Source organism: Ipomoea nil, unplaced genomic scaffold (genome assembly GCF_001879475.1).
Source record: "Ipomoea nil cultivar Tokyo-kokei standard unplaced genomic scaffold, Asagao_1.1 scaffold2653, whole genome shotgun sequence".
In the NCBI taxonomy this organism is placed as follows: Eukaryota; Viridiplantae; Streptophyta; class Magnoliopsida; order Solanales; family Convolvulaceae; genus Ipomoea; species Ipomoea nil.
Genome location: NW_017619081.1, coordinates 3,348,359 through 3,369,326, shown reverse-complemented (window position 1 = coordinate 3,369,326; position 20,968 = coordinate 3,348,359). Strand labels below are relative to the sequence as shown.

The 20,968-nt window shown below is 37.0% G+C and overlaps 1 long non-coding RNA gene across 1 annotated transcript; it reads left to right on the top strand.

Moving 5' to 3' along the window:
* The first annotated feature begins 6,186 nt into the window (after positions 1–6,186).
* On the top strand, positions 6,187–19,657 carry LOC109154660. Its single transcript, XR_002049758.1, has 3 exons — positions 6,187–6,197; positions 7,687–7,689; positions 19,554–19,657. It is a non-coding gene; the product is annotated as an uncharacterized LOC109154660 (long non-coding RNA).
* Positions 19,658–20,968: the final 1,311 nt, after the last annotated feature.

Genomic DNA, 20,968 nt, shown 5'->3' with positions numbered 1-20,968 from the left:
TTATATGGGTTCAAACAAGCACCGAGAGCTTGGTATGACACCTTATCAACGTTCTTAATTAACTGTGGTTTCAAAAAAGGCCTTGTTGATAAAAACTTGTTTAGAATTCAAGAAAATGATCACATTTTATTGGTACAAATTTATGTTCATGATATTATTTTTGGTAGTACTAATAAAACTTTATGTGATAAATTTTCCAAGCTAATGCAGAATAAGTTTGAGATGAGCATGGTGGGAGAGTTGAATTACTTTCTTGGCTTACAAGTAAAGCAACTCAACGAAGGAATATTCATCAATCAGGCCAAACACACAAAAGATCTTATAAAGAAATTTGGTCAAGATGGAAAATCCTCAATCAAGATCCCGATGAGCACATCTTTAAGATTGGATAAAGATGATGAAGGCAAGGACGTTGACGAAACGAAATATCGAGGATTGATTGGATCATTACTATACCTCACTGCAAGCCGACCAGATATATCTTACTCAGTGGGAGTATGTGCTAGGTTTCAATCAAAGCCAAAAGAAAGTCATCTTCTCGCCCCCAAGAAAATCATTCGATACCTAAAAGGAACAGTCAATGTGGGATTATGGTATCCCAAAGAAGGTAATTTTACACTAACTGGTTTCTCAGATGCAGACTTTGCAGGATGTAAAATCGATCGAAAAAGTACCTCAGGGACATGCCAGTTCTTAGGGGGAAGATTGGTATCTTGGTTTAGCAAAAAGCAAAACTCCATAGCTACAAGCATCGCTGAAGCTGAATATATAGCAGCTGGAAGTTGTTGTGCACAAATTCTTTGGATGAAACAGCAATTAAAAGATTATGGAGTAAATTGCGAAGATGTTAGCATATTTTGTGATAATACAAGTGCTATCGCAATCACTCAAAATACCGTGCTACATTCAAGATCTAAGCACATTGACGTGAGACATCATTTTATTCGTGATCACATCGAAAAGAAGATTCTGAGAATAGAATATATTCCAACAAAAAATCAAATAGCTGATATTCTCACAAAGCCCTTGTGCGAATCAAGGTTTGCAAAATTGAGACACGAAATGGGCATGATCGAACTGAGCTAAGTCACTAAATCTCATTTAACTATAAGCTCATTTTTTCCTATATGCATTATTTTTTGTCGGTCACATTTTTTTTAGTTGCCTATGTGTCCAACATGCACCAAAATGTCACTTCTAGGATAATTTGCATTAAATACTATGTTTTGTTTTTATTTTCTTTGCATAAATACCTCTCTCTTTAACCGTGTATATATATAAATATTTACAAGATTTTCTTACATACAATATCTACCTTATTTATGTGTGACAAGATAGTTGTGATGATTGCCTATTAGCTTAAATAAGAGCATCTAGTTATGGTAGTTGATAGCATTTATTTCATTACATTTATTTAGTTGTCCATCTATTTATTTTTCGGCCACTATCACTTCTATTACTTTTATTATTTTTATTATCTTTATTATTGTTTTTGTTATTGGAATAAACTTAGTACTATTTGTTTATGTGGCAGGTCAAAAATGATTCTATACTTCTAAAATTGGCGCCACAAAGCAGAAAACTCGAATGGAGAATATAAAACCTAGACTGACAATTAGTATGTCAACGAGTGGAATTCCAAATATACCCCTCAATACTTAGAAGCCCTAAACCATAAGTGAAGGACCTCTTCGTAAAAACACCCCCCTCCACTCAAACTGGTCAAAAGGTCAAAGGTCATCATCTTCTCCACTTTACAACCCTTCCAAACTTTTCGAAACTCTTCAGCCGAACACCATTAAAACTCTTACATCTCTCAATCCTCATCAATTCTCAATACACAATGGAAACTATTGGTCAATCAAGCTCACAAGTCCATGAAGAACAACCCGAATCTCACCAGACTGGCCACCAATGTCAAAGCAGGAGGAAGCTTCGACCCTACTGGATTTCTCAAAACTGCCAAAAATTCGGAGCTTGCTCAAAGGATCATACATGCAATCCAAAACAGTGGTCTAATGAGGTTATGTTCCTATTCCTACTCTGGATATTATTTTGAGGATGTAGCCGACTTCTATGTCAATGCCAAGGTGAATGGTTGGACCATTGAGTCCACTGTTAATGGAACTCCCATCTCCATTGGAGAAAATGAGTTATTTTCAACCTTTGGACTGCCTATATCTACACCGGAACAACCTTTGTTAAATTTAGTCATGCATGTATATGACCGAACTGAGGTCTGGACCGAGATTAGGAATGAGAAGTCATCTGTTGAACCTAATCTATCTGGAGATAAAACTGATTTGAAGCTGGAATATGAAATGTTGATCAATGTGATATACAAATGTATTCTGTGCAAAATAAATAGTATGCAGGATATATCTCTGAAAAGAATTGGCTTTTTACATGTTATTATGACTGGTGTTAAGGCAGATTGGAGTAAGTTAGTGTTGAGCAGAATATGCCATTTTGTTAAGGGAGCAAAAATCAAGAATGGGAGGTTTAGCCATGTGCTAGGATTTGGTTTGTTAATTGGTGAAATCTTAAGACACAAAGGGTTGATCATGAGAGCAAGGAAGCCTTTTGGAAATAATAGGGTTCTTTACAAAGATTTTGAAGTGATAAATGAGTCTAACAAGAGGAAAAGAACCACTCGAGCACTACCCGCCCGAAAAAGATTGGTAGAAGATATCCTCAATGAAAATCCTCCACCCGAACCCCAAGCCAATGATCCTCCCAGTCACACTCATACTTCTAGTCACAATCCCAATCCAAGCAACACTCATACATCTAGCCACAATGACCAAAACCTAAGCCAAACTCACACCACAAGTCTCAATCAAAACTCCAACCAAAAAATGTTCCAAATAACCCAACCTCTCAGGTAGAAGCTATGAAGGAAGTTCAAAGTGAGATTATATGTCAATTTGATGGGTTAGACTCAGTCTTGGTGAGTGAGTACCAAAGAATACTGAATTGGAGAGATTGAAGAGTTGGTACATATCAAGAGTTAATGTCACGTGGACCTAGCATGGTGAATGAAGAACTATTTGCTCTAAATTGGATTGATTGTCATGTTATTTCTCAAGCTACAAGGATTTCTGTTATTAATGCTGCCTTTCTAGCCAAATTGAAAGCAAAAATGGTTGAACAAGTTCAAGCTCATGAAGTCCAAGGAAATCTGCCAACTGAAAATGATTTTTTAGATGATGATGAAATTGATCGAGTAATGGAGATGTCTCGACACATCACAGATCCGGAAATGGCAAGTGGTTCTCAAACTGAATTCTTTGGTCAGTTTACTGATCAAGGAAATGATTTTGTGAATCCAAATTATCTTGATATTGATCTATATGATGTGAGTGTTTTAAATCAGACTGAGGTGAGCCATGCACAAATTGAAACTCAAGCCATGCAAGGCAGTCAACACACTGAAGAAGGACGTTCTCAACATTTTGAGAGTGGTCAAAATGATACATTTGTGCTTGAGAAGTTTACCCCAGAAAGAGCAAGGCAGGAACAAGAACAATCTCGATTGGCTGGTGACAACTCAGCTCAAGGAAAAGCAAGCACTCAACACACTGTCCAAGAAGTCAATCATGAAGCTACTGCCTCGGATGAAAGCCTAAAGAAGCTGGAAAATGTCATTCTCGGCTTAGTGGACAAGATGGAAGGTTTGATCCAAGGAATCTACACTCATGTTAATCATGTTATCCACACTCACACGGGAAATCTTGAAGAATCATTTGTTGACAATCAAAAGAGTCAACAAAATTTGATTGATACACATCAATCCTTGGAGAGGCAGATTGGTGGTTTGAATGCCAATGTAAAAGGAGTCTTCAATGAGTTCTTTCTTCAACTTTCTCAAGCCCTCAAGAATGCTTGTCCTTGAGGTTCCTATGACATCATTTCACAATCTGTTTCTTCCCTTCGAGAATCAGTGCATATGTTGGTTGATTACGCCAAAAAGGGGGAAGAGAGATTCAGTCATTTGGAAGCAATGTTGGAGACAATCATGACTGCCATGGCTACCAAAACTGTTGGTGCATCTAGCAGTAGAGGAGGAGGCAGAATTGGAAGAGGCAATGTTGCACGAAGAGGAGGTCTTGAATACTGGTTTGGTGGTGGTGATGCAAGCAGTCCAGGTGGATCTAGCAGTGCCAATACCACTAATAGATCTTTTCGTGACATTGTGTGTGCAGGTGGAAACCAAGAACAGATTAACTGGTACAACAAAGCAGCCCTATATTTGGAATCCACACCAAGAGATGGCAGAGTTGAAATGCCACAATTAGTAAATATCAATGATCTACCAAAAGGGATGAAAAGAAGTGGTCCAAGTGACCAAAATATGTGGGTTTCAAAGGAAAATTTTAGAAGAATCAAAAGCTATGCGAGATCTCTAATGATCATGGTGCTTCTAGACTACATCAAGGTGAACGATGCTGAGCTACAAGGAGACAAGAATATAGAAGAATGCATCATTTGGTATGAAGAAAACATATTGCCCGGGAACAACATCATTGAAGCCTTCAACTACTATGTGATTGGGCAGGTATGCAAAGATTATGCAATTAGTGATAATTTTGAGGAAATCAAGAAGCATGTCAACCATGTGTTAGAAGAAAAAAGGAACAAAATGATCAAGTGAAAATGTAACTGTTGATACAAAGTTTTTTTTTTGTTGATCTACAACCAACTAAGTATGATCATGAATCTCTTTGCTACAATATGTTGATCTGATTATGATGCTTATAGTGTTTTATCTATTGTTATTTTAATCTGTCTTGAAAGGTAATTTCTTGGCCTAGCTTGTATCAAAATCGCATAATTGGAAAAATTGAAAAATTCATTATCATTAAAACCCAAAAATGCGAATAGGAATTATGTTGCTAGAAATACCTTTCCTAGAGTCAAAATCAAATGATAAACTCATCATGGCTATGTCAAGATTAATAAAATCTCTTGAAAAATAATTTCTTTTAAAGACAAGCCAAATGACTGAGTATAGGTTTTGGCGTCATCAAAAAGGGGGAAAATTGATAGGAATATTTTTGTAATAAAGTTTTGATGAGCCAAATGTATTTTAGATCCCCTTAGATTTTAGGTCTTTAGTACAAGCATCATAATTCAGAATATCAAGTCAGTATGCAAATGAAAGTCTACTACATGAAGAACAAAATTAATTGGGAGAATTAATTTTGGTCCTACAAGTATTCATTCGGAACTGAAGTACTAAACAATGGCGTTGCAAAGAAAAACCAGATGAGCCTAACGGCGAAATGGTAAAAGTCTTTACATATAATGATCACACCCGAGATTGATCTCTCTCTAAGGATTTATTTTTTTTATAAGCCGGATTTCAAAGAAGGAGCACAATGTTTCAAGAAGAAGCACAATCTCTCAAGTCAAACAAGCACAATGTGCCAAAGTCAAAGAAGCGAGATGCGAAAAGAGCACAACCACAAAGAAGCGAGATGCGAAAAGAGCACAATCCTCAAAATCAGAAAAGCACAATGTTCAAGTCAAAGAAGCAAGAAGTGCCAAGACAAACAAGCGAGATGTGACAAAGAAGAAAGATCAGAAAAATTATATAAATTCGAGAAGAATTTATATTGGTACATCTCACATGTCACAAGAATCCAAATTGCCTAAAGATATGATCAGAACGGTGAAGAATTTATGAAGGCATGGATAAAAGATCTTATCCTAGAAATAAATTCTATCAGAAGAACTTATTGCAAAAGAGACGTTGGAACTTCAAACTAGACAAAGAAAATAATATTTTAGAAACAACTTGAAAATCAAGTTAAAATAAAATATTATCTTGTCAGGCAAGTTGACAATCAAATCATATTGAGAAGACCTACCATTGTCAACAATATCAGGCTATGAAGATTCAAATTTCAAATATCAAATTATCCCACGCCAATGGATATATTTGGTTATCTATAAAAAGGCCATGAAGACTTGAAGAAAGAATAGAGGTGAATACAAAAAAGAAAACGTGAATACACACGAGATAAACAAGTGCAAGTGCTCAAATATTCTTTAGAGACTTAGTCTGAATAGTCTCAAAAATAGTTGGAGAGAGATACAATTACCTTTGTATTTGCAATTGTTAGAAGAGTACAGCTGTGTGCAAAATACTCTAGTGAGTGTAGCTTTGTGCAAAACACTCATGATTGCTAAGTGTAGCTGTGTGCAAAACACTCGTGATTGCTAAGTGTAGCTGTGTGCAAAACACTTAGTTGGCGTTGAGTATAGTTGTGTGCGAAATACTCGGAGTTGAGTGTAGCTGTGTGCGAGACACTCGGAGTTGGGTGTAGCTGTGTGCAAGACATCCGGAAGAAGTGCTTGTGTAGCACTTATTCACTATTGTAACTGTGTGTGGAAAATAGTGAATTACTCCTAGAAGTGAATGGAGTAAAGTGGACTAGGAAGATTACGCCACTTCCGAACCACTATAAATTGCCTCTCTCATTTACATACCGCACTTACATAATTCGCTCTATTTATTTGTCATCCGACTAAACCATTTACTATTCACTGTTAATCTTAATCTTTTGGGTTTAGCATGTTTTCACGTATGCATGTAACTCAAACTTTCCGAGCTTAACCTTTGAATTATTCTAAGCAAGTTTGACGTATTACATGTGACGTTCGTCATACGGTCGACGTGATACGATTTCTTATTTATAGTCTTGAATATTATTGTTAAATATTGAGTGAACCATCTCCTTTAAATATTCAAGATATTCATGTCATCCACACACCTCATCTGAGCTTATCATACACGTGCATGTGGTTCAAATTATTAATTGGGCATAACTCTTTACATATTCCGCTGTGCAGTTCAAACTTACTCTATTTACTTGTTACTTAGAGTTGTAGTTACCAAAGAGTTATTTATTGTGAAAAAGTTTGAAAGTCTATTCACCCCCCCCCCTCTAGACTTTCACCACCCTATCGGGACCAACACAGTGGCTGCACAAACAGCTCGCCAAGAAGTGTTTTTTTTGTAGCTGGAGCAGAAATTTTTTCGCTGTCGGATGTGGTAAATTGAGACAACATTCTTTTACTCTTCAAAGTTTGGAAAAACCATTCCTTCTTGGATCATCTGTGTTTCATTGTCGTAGGACAGAGTTGGTTCGTCATCATCTTCCTCATAAGATACCGGGGCGTGGTAGAATGGAATCTGAGAATCGTCCACCCTATTTCTTCACCTGGTTCATGGTTGGAGTAATTCAGGAGGAAAAGTAAGCACGTCCTCGTCGTTTTTTGGATCTCCTTCGGCTTTCGATGGGGCGGACACTATTCCTTCTAGTTCGCTTGTTTCGGGTGAACCGACTGTCTCCTCGTTTCTCGGTAAAATGCGGCTACCGGAGGCTTCATCTGCATTAATCGTCAGGGAATGAAAAGGAATTTCCTGGCGAGAGAATTCCACATATTGGTCGTAAGAACCCAAGTCTGCGGATGGTGGTTCAATGTCAGCCAAAAAATCCGTGCATGTCTGTTGCGATTGATACGCACCGCCTTGGTTTGTCACTTCTGCTGCAGCATACACGTGGACCTCACCTAGGCGATGTGTTTGCAAAACAAAGTAATCCCATTGATCTGGAGTGTATATACGATATGCCATTTGTAGTAGACCCATGTGACTGTCGTATAAGAATCTTCCAGTAAGTTCTAATGGTACTTCGGAAGAAATTCCCATTTCGTTGCGTATGAAATCGACAACAAAAGGTAATGATCCGACAACACGCACAACAATGATAGCCCGTGGAGGCAATGTGTAGTACATTTTCGGTGTTGTGGAAGACTGGCAAATTTGACCACCCCAAAAAATAGACAATTGGCAAACGTCTTGTGATGAACCAGCCATTTGTTTTGTGTTGGTTGTAATTTTTCTTGGAAAGGGAGTTAGTAATTCAGAGATAGAAGAAGAATGCAATTTTGTATTTGGAACTTCGAATTGTTTGGAATGGATTTGTCTTTCAATTGGTTGGAATTTTTCGTTTATATTGACATGCGATGAATTGTGAGAGGAACAAAAATAATCAATGCTTTGACTTATTTTGCCTATATGTTAGGCGAGATTCTAATATCTGAAATTTTCATCGATTAGACTTATCACTTATAAATTTTGTATTTCCAACTCATCTACTGTTTTCAATTTATTTTCAACTCATCTACTATTTTCAATTTTTTTTTCCTTTGTCAGTCAGCCTTGACATAAATCTGATGTAGAAGATGAGATGTCTCATCAGCTGAGAATCTAGCCTATCTAATAGGCTAAATTCAAATATATGAAATTTTCAGCGATTAGACTTATCACTTATAAATTTTGTAGTTCCAACTCATCTACTGTGTTCAATTTTTTTTCAACTTATCTACTGTTTTCAATTTTTTTTTCTTTGTCAGTACGCCTTAAGCTGAGAATCTCGCATATCTAATAGGCTAAATTAGAATCTCTGAAATTTTCAGCGATTAGACTTATCACTTATAAATTTTTTTGTTCAATTTTTTTTCAACTCATCTACTGTTTTCAATATTTTTTTTCTTTGTCAGTCCGCCTTAAGCTGAGAATCTCGCCTATCTAATAGGCTAAATTAGAATCTCTAAAATTTTCAGCGATTAGACTTATCACATATAAATTTTGTTGTTCAATTTTTTTTCAACTCATCTATTGTTTTCAATTTTTTTTTCTTTGCCAGTCCGCCTTAAGCTGAGAATCTCGCCTATCTAATAGGCTAAATTAGAATCTCTGAGTTTGCCAATGATTGGACTTATCACTTCTATCAACTTTATTAACCATTAACCTTATTTTGTAATTCGAACTCATATTCTCTTTTAAAGTTTTTATATCTATGTTAGTTCATATTTATATAAAGCTGATGTTGTAGATGAGATGTCTCATCAACTGATAATCTCGCCTATCTAATAGGCTAAATTAGAATCTCTGAATTTGCCATCGATTGGACTTATCACTTCTATCAACTTTATTAACATTTACCTTATTTTATTTTGTAATTCGAACTCATATTCTCTTTTAAAGTTTTTATATCTATGTCAGTTCATATTTATATAAAGCTGATGTTGTAGATGAGATGTCTCATCATCTGAGAATCTCGCCTATCTAATAGGCCGGCTAAATTAGAATCTCTGAAATTTTCAGCGATTGGACTTATCACTTCTATCAATTTTTATATTGCCAACTCATCAACTTTATTATTATTGTTTTATTATTTCTGTGGATTTGTGGCCAGATTGGGTGGGGTATCAATTTAGCCTTTATTAGAGAGTCAGTCACAACTTTTGATAAAGTTCTTTGTCTTTATTGGTAAGAGATATGTCTACTCCGGAGTAAAGTTCTTGAGCTGTAAAATTTCGCCTTTCTCATAGGCGAACTTACACCTCTATTTATTACAAAAATTATTGTTAGGTAAACAAAGTCTCAAGCATTCAGTAAACAAAGTCTCAAACATTCAGTACATCGCCGCAAAATGGACTTCGGTATGTTTAGGAAATTTAGTAATGATTTTAAACGAGGTCAAGGTACAGATTATTATACGTACTATGTGCATACTATTCACGGACGTAGGTACTCCGTGTACACCTACGGGCGAGATCATGACGTAGAGAACGGGGTCAGAAAAGTGTTTTCCAATTTTTCGGGGACGTGGCAATGGTTGTTGGAAGTTATGGATATATCTATGATTAACCCACGTCTCATGGGTACTGCCGCTGCCGAGAGATTTGAACGAGAGTTTTTATCTGGTTCAACACGTTTTAGATTCGTAGGATATCGTGGTATGGTGAAAAAAAATTTGCATTTGTTTTATTTTTGAACTGTTTATTTTTTGTTTTAATAACGGTTTTAGCTTTGTAGGTAATTATGGTCCTCGGTGTACTTACACAGAAACAATTGCTCATCATCGCCATCCAAGAACCGGCACAATATGTTGGTTTTCCGTGGATGTTGATGACTTGTCGTCGATCCCTTTTCCATCGTGTATGTATAGTCACCTTATTCAACACGTTAACAATCCCGCACTATTATTCCACGGACATTCAACTCCGTGGGCTATACGGATACGCGCGTGGAAATTCATGGATTTCGACCATATATTCCACGCAGGGTGTAGAGTGTTTGCCGATGCGCATGGGATTAGAATAGGCGACAAAATAATTTTTCGACACGTGGGTAATTTCAAGTTTCATTTCTTTGTTATAAGAAATAACGAACAGATTCAACTTGGAGAGGTCCATGGCGATGCCGAATACCGGGAAGATCCAGCAAATCAAGACCATCGAGGTGGCGTTATATGTGTCCCAGTGATATCAAGCATCCAACCAACTATTCCATTGACTGCCCTATCAGGATGTAGGACGTTAATGATTGATCGTGAAGTATTACTGAGCGACCAATCAGTACTGTGCCTTTTCATCGAGCAGACACCTACAGATGTTGATTACGTGGTTATCGTACATGGACGACGACCCATAATGTTTCTTTCCGTCACATTCGATGAGTATCCCATGAGCTTTGCAACCGGGTATCAAGCGCTGATTGAACTGACTGATCAGTTTGACGATCACATGTTCTGTTTCTTTAATTGTGAAGTTGGAATGCTACACCTCGTCGTATTCGACAAATGTGGATTGGAAGTTTTGTATGATCATTTGTGGGGTTACACAATTGATGACATTGCAAGTTCAGTTTATACTGATTGGGAACTCCCATAGGTCCCTATCAATGGATTGTGTAATATTTTCTTTTATTGTAATGTAAGTCATTTTCTGATTTCATGGCGATGTGTAATTTCGATTGAATTCTCAGAAATCTCGCCAAATGCAAAGGCGAGCATCCCGAAATGTGACATATGTCGGTTATTGCTTATGCGAGATTATCTGCCTATTTAACACGCGCCAATTGAAATATCAACTCCATTCATTGTTTGTTTAGTATCCACAAAACTATATGTCGAGTGTATTGAGAGTTCACAGAGCTCCCCGCAACAATTGCAGTCATGGTAATGTTTTTTAAATAATTTATTTTTAAATATCAACCATGGAAAAAAATATCAATCTTTGTTTACAGGGAAAAAAGACATATGTTGTGTTTGTTGGACGTTGTCCCGGAATATACGACAATTGGGAAGACGCAAAAGCACAAGTTCATGGATTTAGTGACAATTTATACAAGTCGTTCGCATTGAAAGCTGAAGCTATTGCCGATTATAATGCATTCACACAACGGGAACAAAGTTCATCATCATCCTCAACTTCTACTTCCGGCCAATTTAATTCAACACCTTCAAGAACACAACAAATGTTTTCACGTATGCAAGATGAAATTTCAAGAGAAAACTATGAACACACATTGAAAGTCGATGCGATAATACAAGAATTTAAACAAATGTTAGATAAATAATTGACTCAACGGTTGGGTCTCATGCCAACTAAAGACAAGCTTATTGTCGGTCGTTGTTAATGTTAAGAGTTCTGTTATTCCATATTGTCAGCATTTTTATCATTCTATCATTATAAATAAATTAGTATCTCCACTTTATTATGGTATTATAACTATAATCGAATTAATTTGCTTATTGTCCGATTTTTTGCTTCTCTTTAATTTGCTCTTTTTTAATTTGCTTATACTCATTGTATATATTTTCACAAAATTTTCCCGCAATTCCAAAACCAACAAGCATGGCTGGCACAGTGCTGTAAACTCGCCTAAGGCATAGGCGAGATTGTTATATTTACACAACTATATAAACCTGTGTTTCTCTACCAAGTCGTTGATAAATCCAAGTATAAACCCTTCATAAAACCTTACATCTAAATATGAATATTTTTTCATCCTATTCAATATTAAGACATAGGAGTCTAGATATTGACAACGTTCTTGAATTTTACCTTCGAACTGTGAATGGCAAGAGGTTGTCAATATGGAGTTTTTTTTACAGAGGATGATACTCATGGGACCATTTTTAAAATTGCTCCGAGGTGGAAGCTATTATGCAACGTATTAGCATTGAGGTTTACCCCACCGGATATATCCACAGTCCGAGAAGCTATACTAACGCTCGAGCACTTAAACCGCACTTCGGATGATTTTTGGGTTGTTGAAAGAAGTTCATTGACATATCCACATTACGACGAGAGTACGTGGATAATTTTTGATTTTCATACATGTTTTTATCAATGTCATTTAGTTAAATCATTAGTAATACTTTCTTCGTTCTGATTAGGATGCTACCGGCGTGAGGGACCACCCATGTTTTCAGTGCAATGGGCTCAAGGGGTAGAGCCCCCATTCAAATATGTGCATTACCACTGTCCAGCACAATCTACAATTTCTTGGTTTTATGCAACGGTCTGGCACGGACCGTGACTCCGCATTCCATTTTGCATGTGTGAGCACTTGATTGAACATATTTATTACTCTGTCCAACTCTTTCACGGTAACAACTCTCCATGGGGTTTGTTGAGGGATTGTGTTTCACAACTGGATTCAGGGGATTCTATGAAGCGTATGATATTCACGACCGTGATATAATTTTGTTTCGCCACATGGGTCTGTTTAAATTTCATTTTTTTGTGTTCCGAGAAAGCTATCAGATTTTCCTCACTGATAATGCAGAAAGTGATGCTATAGAAAGAATGCCACTTAACGATAGTAAGTTAAATTTACGATTTTCTACTATAGTCTTATATTCGTAACCTTTAATCCATTTTTTTTCTAACCAACCATTTATGTACAGTACTGCATCAGATAACAATGCACACGCAATCTAGTATACCTAGCTGTATTGGCATAGAGGAACTGTCTGGATGTAGGGCATTACTACTCGATGGTAGCGAGGTTATGGAACCTTATGCGTTGATAAACTTCATATCGAACACTGAATCTGATAATGAAGTTGTGACAGTTATGCATGGAAATACGCATGTGTTGTTCAATAATGAATTACAAATGTACGTCGAACCAATGGCATAGCTTCAAGGGTATCTAATAGGTGACATCGCGTATCGATACGGCCAAAAATTTGCCTTCTTCAACTGTCAACGTGGATGTATTTATATAATAATATTTTTAAAAGACTGTGGAACCGAAGAAACTACCGACAGTTGTTTCAACAATTATTTTTTAGATTCGGTAGAGTTTGATGATGATTATGAATGAAACATGAGTGTCAATGTCGAAGAAGTTCAATGACACGAGTTTACGTTATTCCAAATGTGTTGTGATTTAATTTTATTTTTTTCAAAATTGTAATTTATATCAGCAAAGTTCACAAAAAAAGTTCATTATTAATTTATATTGGTTTTTTGCCGATTTGGGTTGAAGAAAAAAGTGCAATGTTTATCTCGGCTAAAGGGAAGGCGAGATATGATTTAAAAATAAAAGATTCTCGCCTAAAGCTTAGGCGAGGAGAAAAACCCTATCTTTTCCACCGTTTCCTCTCCACAATCCCCTTCAGATTCTCACAACTTCCTTACCCTATTTCTAACCTCCTTTTTCACCCATCCCCATCCTTTATCTCTCATTTTCACCACTCAAACTATCTCTCATTTTCACCACTCCAACTCTCACCATTTTCCTCCCCATTTCACCGTTCCCTTTTTTCCTTCTCCAAAAAAAAAAAAAAAACAAAAAAACATATTGTTGTTGTTCTTGTTCTTCATCCACCAAGTCAAGCACACCAACTGCTTCCTTCTTCCAAGTGGAGTAAAGCAACGCACTACTATTCATTTTGTTGAAGGTAAGATTTTTACAAAATGTGCAGTAAAATAATATGTTCTTTTTTTTTATACATTTTGTATATGTGCGGTAAAATAATATGTGAGTATGTGATATTCATCTATTTTTTAACATTTATGTCATTTAGATCTGTGAAATATATCTGTACTCACGTTTTTGCACTGCCTAGAACTGGCATATAGGTTTTTTTTTTTTTTTTTTTTTTTTTTTTTTTTTTTTTTGGGATTCCACTGTCTAGAACTCACATATAAGTTTTTTTTTTTTTTTTTTTTGGGAAAAATCTGAAAATATTGTTCTGAAATATTGTTCTTGCTTTGTGGTTAGAAATCTGGAAATATTGTTCTCAAAAAATTAACCTGTGTGTTCTTACTGTGTTAAACAAAAAATAAAACATTGGTATTAGTTTTTGAAATATCTTGTTTATTTGGCCTCTTTGTTTACCTATATTAAATATTTGATTTGTGCACTGGTTGGAGTTAATAGGATAGGCAGTAGCACACTGGGTGGAGTTAATTAGAATCGTTTATTCTTTTTCCACTAATCAGGCCGAGATTAGAATTGATATAAAATAATCAATGTCTATTCTCACCTAAATCTTAGGCAAAATTAGAGTTTTGATTTTTTTTTTCCTTAATCAAATTCTATTCACGCCTAAACTTTGGGCGAAAATAATTTTTTTTTTCCGTCTTTACAGACCGAGAGACAGATTATAATTGATTTAGACTAATCAAAATCTATTGACGCCTAAAGCTTAGGCGAAATTAGAATTTTCCCGTTCAAATTTTATTCACGCCTAAACCTTAGGTGAAAATGTGACATTAGAATTTTTATTTCCGCTACTCAGGCTAGAGATCAGGTAGGGAGTTTTAATCAAATTCTATTCACGCCTAAAGCTTAGGAGAAAATAGAAATTTTTTTCACCTTATCAGACCGACAGGATTAGATTTGATTTAGAGTAATTAGATTTGATTATATTTTCGCCTAACCAGTGGCCGAGATTAGAATTCATTAATTCATTTGTGGCCGAGAAAAGAATTGTATATGTTCATTGATGAATTATGTCATAACATTTATTTATTTTACCTTAGTAGTTATGGCTCGGAGAATGGTCAATCCCGGTCCCATCGACACGTCTTTGCTGACAATGCAACCTGGTCATCGTTCAAGATCTATTTGGACAGAAGCAAATATTGCAAACAATTCACATATAAAGAGTTGTCGATATGAAGGGAATTTAGCTCCGCCGCAAGATCACAGAATGATCCAAAACTTGCGCATTAGCGATTTTTATGGTGTGGCGCTCATTGACCATGTTAGGTTAGATCATTCATTGATCTGTGCACTTGTTGAGTGTTGGTGTGCGGAGGTCCACGCATTTCACCTACCATTCGGTGAGGTAGGTATAACACTTCAAGATATTGAAGTGTTATTTGGATTAAAGGTGGATGGTCTAGCTATTACGGGAGTACTTCAACGGACTAGACAACAATGGCAGATTATGTGCGAGCAATTGTTGCGTTTTATTCCTCCCGATACAGCTTTTAAAGGGCAAAGAATAAGTATGATGCTTATTCCGGACATTCCCGAGTTGACAGACGCGAGCACGGATGATGATGTCGCGTTTGCAACGCGCGCGTATTTAATACGTGTGTTAGGGGGGTTTCTTTTTCCAGACACGTCGAACAGCTTGTTAAATCTTTACTTGCTGCCGTTTCTAGAAGATTTTGAGGAGTGTAGTCAGTACAACTGGGGATCAGCTGTTTTGGCCTTTTTGTATAGAGCTCTGTGCAGTGCTTCTGAGCATGACAAAACTCATGTTTGCGGGTGTCTACTCCTTTTGCAAATTTGGGCATGGGAGAGGCTTCCAATGGTAAGACCGCAGGGCTTTTTACCCGCACATAACGGAGACGACTTGCCACTTGCATCAAGGTTAGTAGTAATAGTATTTCTTTAAAAACAACTTCATCTTAGCACAGTATACTCTTCTTGACCTTATGTAATTTCTCTTAAAATTGCAATTGTAGGTGGGGAGGTCCACATGCTTGTGCTACTGTGCCGAACCACGTGGTTCATGCATATCGCGACCAATTAGATCGCGTGAACGTTGATAGTGTAAGTTATTATCTTATTTGAGAACTATTTAATTATATGTACAAAATTGTAGAATGTTAAGGACTTTACTAAATTAAGTATTAATGTTTTGTGCAGTTTGTGTTCCAGCTGTACCGTTTGGTTTTGCACCACTTGCCCGATTATTGCAGAGCCGGAGAGGATATTTAGACTGCAGAAGTTCCGTTGATTTTTGGCTATGTAGTCGAAAATTATTACCCGTCACGCTTTTGCCGGCAGTTTGGTTCTCTCACAAATATCCCGCACCCCGTGCACTACAACCAGCAATTGCACACTATTGATGGTCGGACATCTAATGCAGCGCAAATACTCGCGCCACATGTCGATAGGTGGAACCATCGCCACGAATATGTTTTCGCAATGTTCGTGATGGACAACCCAAATGCCACGCGCGAATACCGGTTATGGTTCCACACACATGGTCGTCGCCTCATTGGTAACCCTGAGCACCGCCAAGATGAGGGTTATATCCAAACTACGGCGTCATTAAATGACACGGTTAGTTTGTTAATTAATTTTATTCTATTACTTAATTTATTATAACTGACCATTAATATTTGTTATATTTCATGTAGATGCACTTTTTGAGCCAAATGAACTTGGGTACGGAAGAGGCTGGAGATGATACGCAGCGTCAGTCTGAGTGGTGGAGGGAATACCGTGTTGCCTTGCCTGCCTATGTTGACCAAGCCGGGTACGGTTTTCTACTGGACTTCCCAAATGAAATGTATAATGCTCAGCCAGTGGACGCACCTGTTGAGGCTGGTCGCAGAGACCGACGACGTGAGCGAGACCATTTGCGTGGTTAACCGCAACGGGGCGGGCGATGTAGGCGTGTTAGGGTAGATGAGGACATGGATGCTCCGGCACCTGGAATGCAACATCCGGCTGCGGCGGACAATGTTGTAGGGGGCGATGTGGATGCGCTCGCAATAACAATTGTTCCGGGACAAAACGACGGTAGCGCCGCATTTCAGGGAGCATACACTTCATTTGATCAAACCACTCAATTCCCTCACCAGACGCATGCATCCTTTAGTCAAATTTTTGACCCGACCCAAGCCTCTTCTACTTACCCCCAAGGCTCATATCACCCAGCATACGGGTATAGCACATCGGCATACCACCCAAGTCAGTTCGGTAATGTTGGGAAATCATCTGCTCAGGGTGGTTTGAACTTGGGACAGCCAAGGCAAGATACGTAGCCAAGCGACGACGCCGATGATTTTATATCTTATATGAATCCGACTCATAGATGGCTGTAAATTTTATTCTACCTTGAATATTACGTTATTATTCTGTGTAACTTTTTACTCATGTTTTGATATTGATAAATAATTTCATTATATTTTATTATAACAACATCATTGACATTATGGTAAATTATTTTAGGAGTTTGCATCAATTAATTTTTCCTTTTTAAATAATAAACGTTTGCATAATAAGTACTCTGTATCTTTGAAACAAATTTAAAGTTAGTCATTTCAAGAACATAAAATCTCCAAAATACTCGGTCACCTTAATTCATTAAGTAATATAATTTAGCGTTAATTTTGGATTTAGTTATCTTACAAAATAATTTTTCAAAATTATAATACGGTGGTTCAGATTATAATACGGTGGTTCAAAAGTAAATACGTTGATTGATAAGTAAATATGCTGGTTTATAAGTAAATACGCTGGTTTATAAGTAAATACGCTGGTTTATATGTAAATACGGTGGTCCACCGTATTTGTGAAATGGAAATGTTATCTCAACTTTCCCTTAGGCGAGATATAAAGGACCCAATCTCGCCTATGGGAAAGACACTTTCCCTGATCCGTAACCCATGCAACACATTTCCTTGTCAGGGATCCCATGTCCAAATCCCTCCTCACCGACAATACATATTAGCTGCCAAGACTGCGGCAACCAAGCCAAGAAGGACTGCTCACACATGCTGTTTAGGACTTGCTGTAAGAACTAGGGGTTTCAGTACCAAATTCACAAGAGAAGCCGAGTGCCTTGCGCAAGTGAAGAAGAAAGCAATCACAAGAAATGACCATTTTAGCCCCTTCACTAACAACTAACAAACAGATGGTTAACGGACGCAAATTATGCTGTGCAACCGTGTGCACCATGTATGGTGCACACGGTTGCAAAAACGACGTCGTTTTCACTAAAAACGCGCGTCCCACTTGAAAAAAAAAAATTCAAGTTCGATTCCCGGCCAATAGCATTTATTTTTGCATAATTTGAATTATATATCCACAAATTCATAACTATATATCCACAAGTTCATAACTATATATCCACAGTGAATGAATAACACAAAATCTAGAATGAATGAACTAAATATCCACAATGAATGAACTAAATATCCATAAATTCATAATTATATATCCACAAATTCATAATTATATATCCACAAATTCATAACTATATATCCACAATAATTCATAACTATATATCCACAATAATGTTGTTGAGGAGAATCGAAACTGAATTTTTTTTTTAGATGGAACGTGCGTTTTTAGTCAAAACGACGTCGTTTTGCAACCGTGTGCACCATGCATGGTGCACACGGTTGCACAGCATAACTATTCGTTAACGGAAGGACCAATGTTAGAACAAATCTGATAGTTAAGAGTATATTTCGTACAAATTAAAAGACGATGACCAATTTTGAAAAATTACAATAGTCAGAGGATCATTGCTGAAATTAACTCATTTTATTTATATCTTGAAATTAAGCATGCTTTGAATTTTAAGAATTATCCTAACCCATATATAAAAAAGCCAAACAGATCAGGCTCAATTCTCTCGCCCAAAATTTTAGAATATAATTTGAAATTATTTTTTTAATGTACAATTTATTGCTTGAGTGACCCGCCCAAGATTTTAGAATATCTTACCAAAAAATATTTACATCTTTAATGCCCACCTTGGGTCTTGGAATTAGTTGTTTTTTATATTTCATTTTCTAATGTTATTAATTGCTTTTTGACTTTTTCACTGATAAAGATATACATTGAAATGATTGAATGACATATAATCTAGTTTTACAAGTTATGTGAAATAATGCTAAAAATAATGATTACATCTTTTTGAATTTGAATTTTGATTAAAAAAAAAAGGCCTATAAATAGTATATGTTGTGTTGAAATAAAGAGAGATAAAGGCGGAAAACAAGAGAGCACAAAGAGATAAAGGTCAGAAAATAAGAGGCCGGTGATTTGCAGTATGCTCTTCCTCCATTTTTGAGATTTATCGTATGAACTTCCTTCATTTTTCATTTTTAATACTTATGCAGAGTATAGAGACAAAGCTTAGTATGGACACACTGTTAGAAACACTTTTTGGAAGTGTTTCAACAGCATACCAAGCAACATGTAATCTTGCATTACCAAGGATTCTCTATGCCATTGACACCTAAAATCATCAAGAATAAAGTATGATCATCATAGCAAAAAATTATATATGGGATTACAGACATGGTATATTCAGTTTATTGTCTGATTTTGAAGCAAAAGTAAATCATTATATTTACAGAATCACATGCACTCTGCAGATGTATGTCTTATATGTAAGAACCCCAATTTTAGTATCTCTTATACATAATGATTCTCTATGCCATTAAACACTAACATATCATATAACAAAAAGAATTTCACAAAACACATTTCAAATTTACAAGCTATATTTAACATTCATGAAGAAATTGAAAGGAAGCACAACAATAGGAGGCAAGAGGAAGGCAACATTATCTATGTAAGTGTAACACCCCAGATTTTCAAGACATTTAAAACTTATAATAAAGGTAGAATCTTATTAAATCCCAAGATATAAATACAAGCGTTGGGGGTGCTATGCCACACCTGGGCTAGAGAACCCAAGTGCACAGGCTAACTAACTAATATCCTCAAAGCGTAAATACGTAAACGTGGCACGCAGGCCAAAAGGGAAACTATCTACTTCTAAGTTCTAGCGCACTCCAGTGACTTAATCTTCTGTGCCTAAAAGCCAAATATATCTGTTCAGCGAGAGATGCTGGTAACCCACTCCAACGCGTTGAAATACAATACATATAGAGATATATATAGATATACGAAAACCATTTTGAGCATGAAGATATATCCTACGAACTCTAGCTTTAAAACCGGGAATGACTCGACAGGTAAGGCTAGACACAAGCAACAGTTATAACCAGCGTATATGATCCACAACAGGCAAGACAGATAAAGATAAGCACAATTAATAATCACAACCCAACATAAACAATCCCCAGCATAAATCCCTTAGCCACATCCCCCAATATACTCATAAACACAGCTCCTCCATATCTCATCACATAGCACACTTTGTTGGCGCCACAGGACCAATCGCATGCCCATACATGAGGGTCAGCGCATATAGCTCTGACACGGCCCCGCAGCGCCCTGCCCCGTCTCACATTACGGAGGAGCCGATCGCAACCGACTGATGGACCTTTGTCCTACATAATATTTATATACCTGACCGGTCTTTACCAGCCTGGTTAACAGTTGGGATGGTTCTCAGCCCATTCAACTGCCCGTATAGTGGACCTTTGTCCTATATAATATTTATATACCTGACCGGTCTCTACCAGCCTGGTTAACAGCCGGTATGGTTCTCAGCCCATCCGACTGCCCGTATAGTGGAACTTAGTCCTATATAATATTTATATACCTGACCGGTCTCTACCAGTCTGGTTAACAGCCGGTATGGTTCTCAGCCCACCCGACTGCCCGTATAGCCCGATTGATCTTAACCAACTCGGGGTTACATGCACACATAACACATAGCAAGTACATGCAACCCACATTAACACATTGGGAAGGGGGAGAAAACGCATAACAAAACCTATGCGTGATCCATCACATACTAAGAATAGTCCTAAGGGGTTCATACTTCTTCCACCTAGGTCAACGGGATACCAATTCAACTAGCATGCAATATAATAGACTCATAAACCTACGAACGGTACCCGAAATATCAAACTAGACAAATGCACGATTAACGGAGTCCGTTGGGACACCACGGGGGACGGGGAAACATCA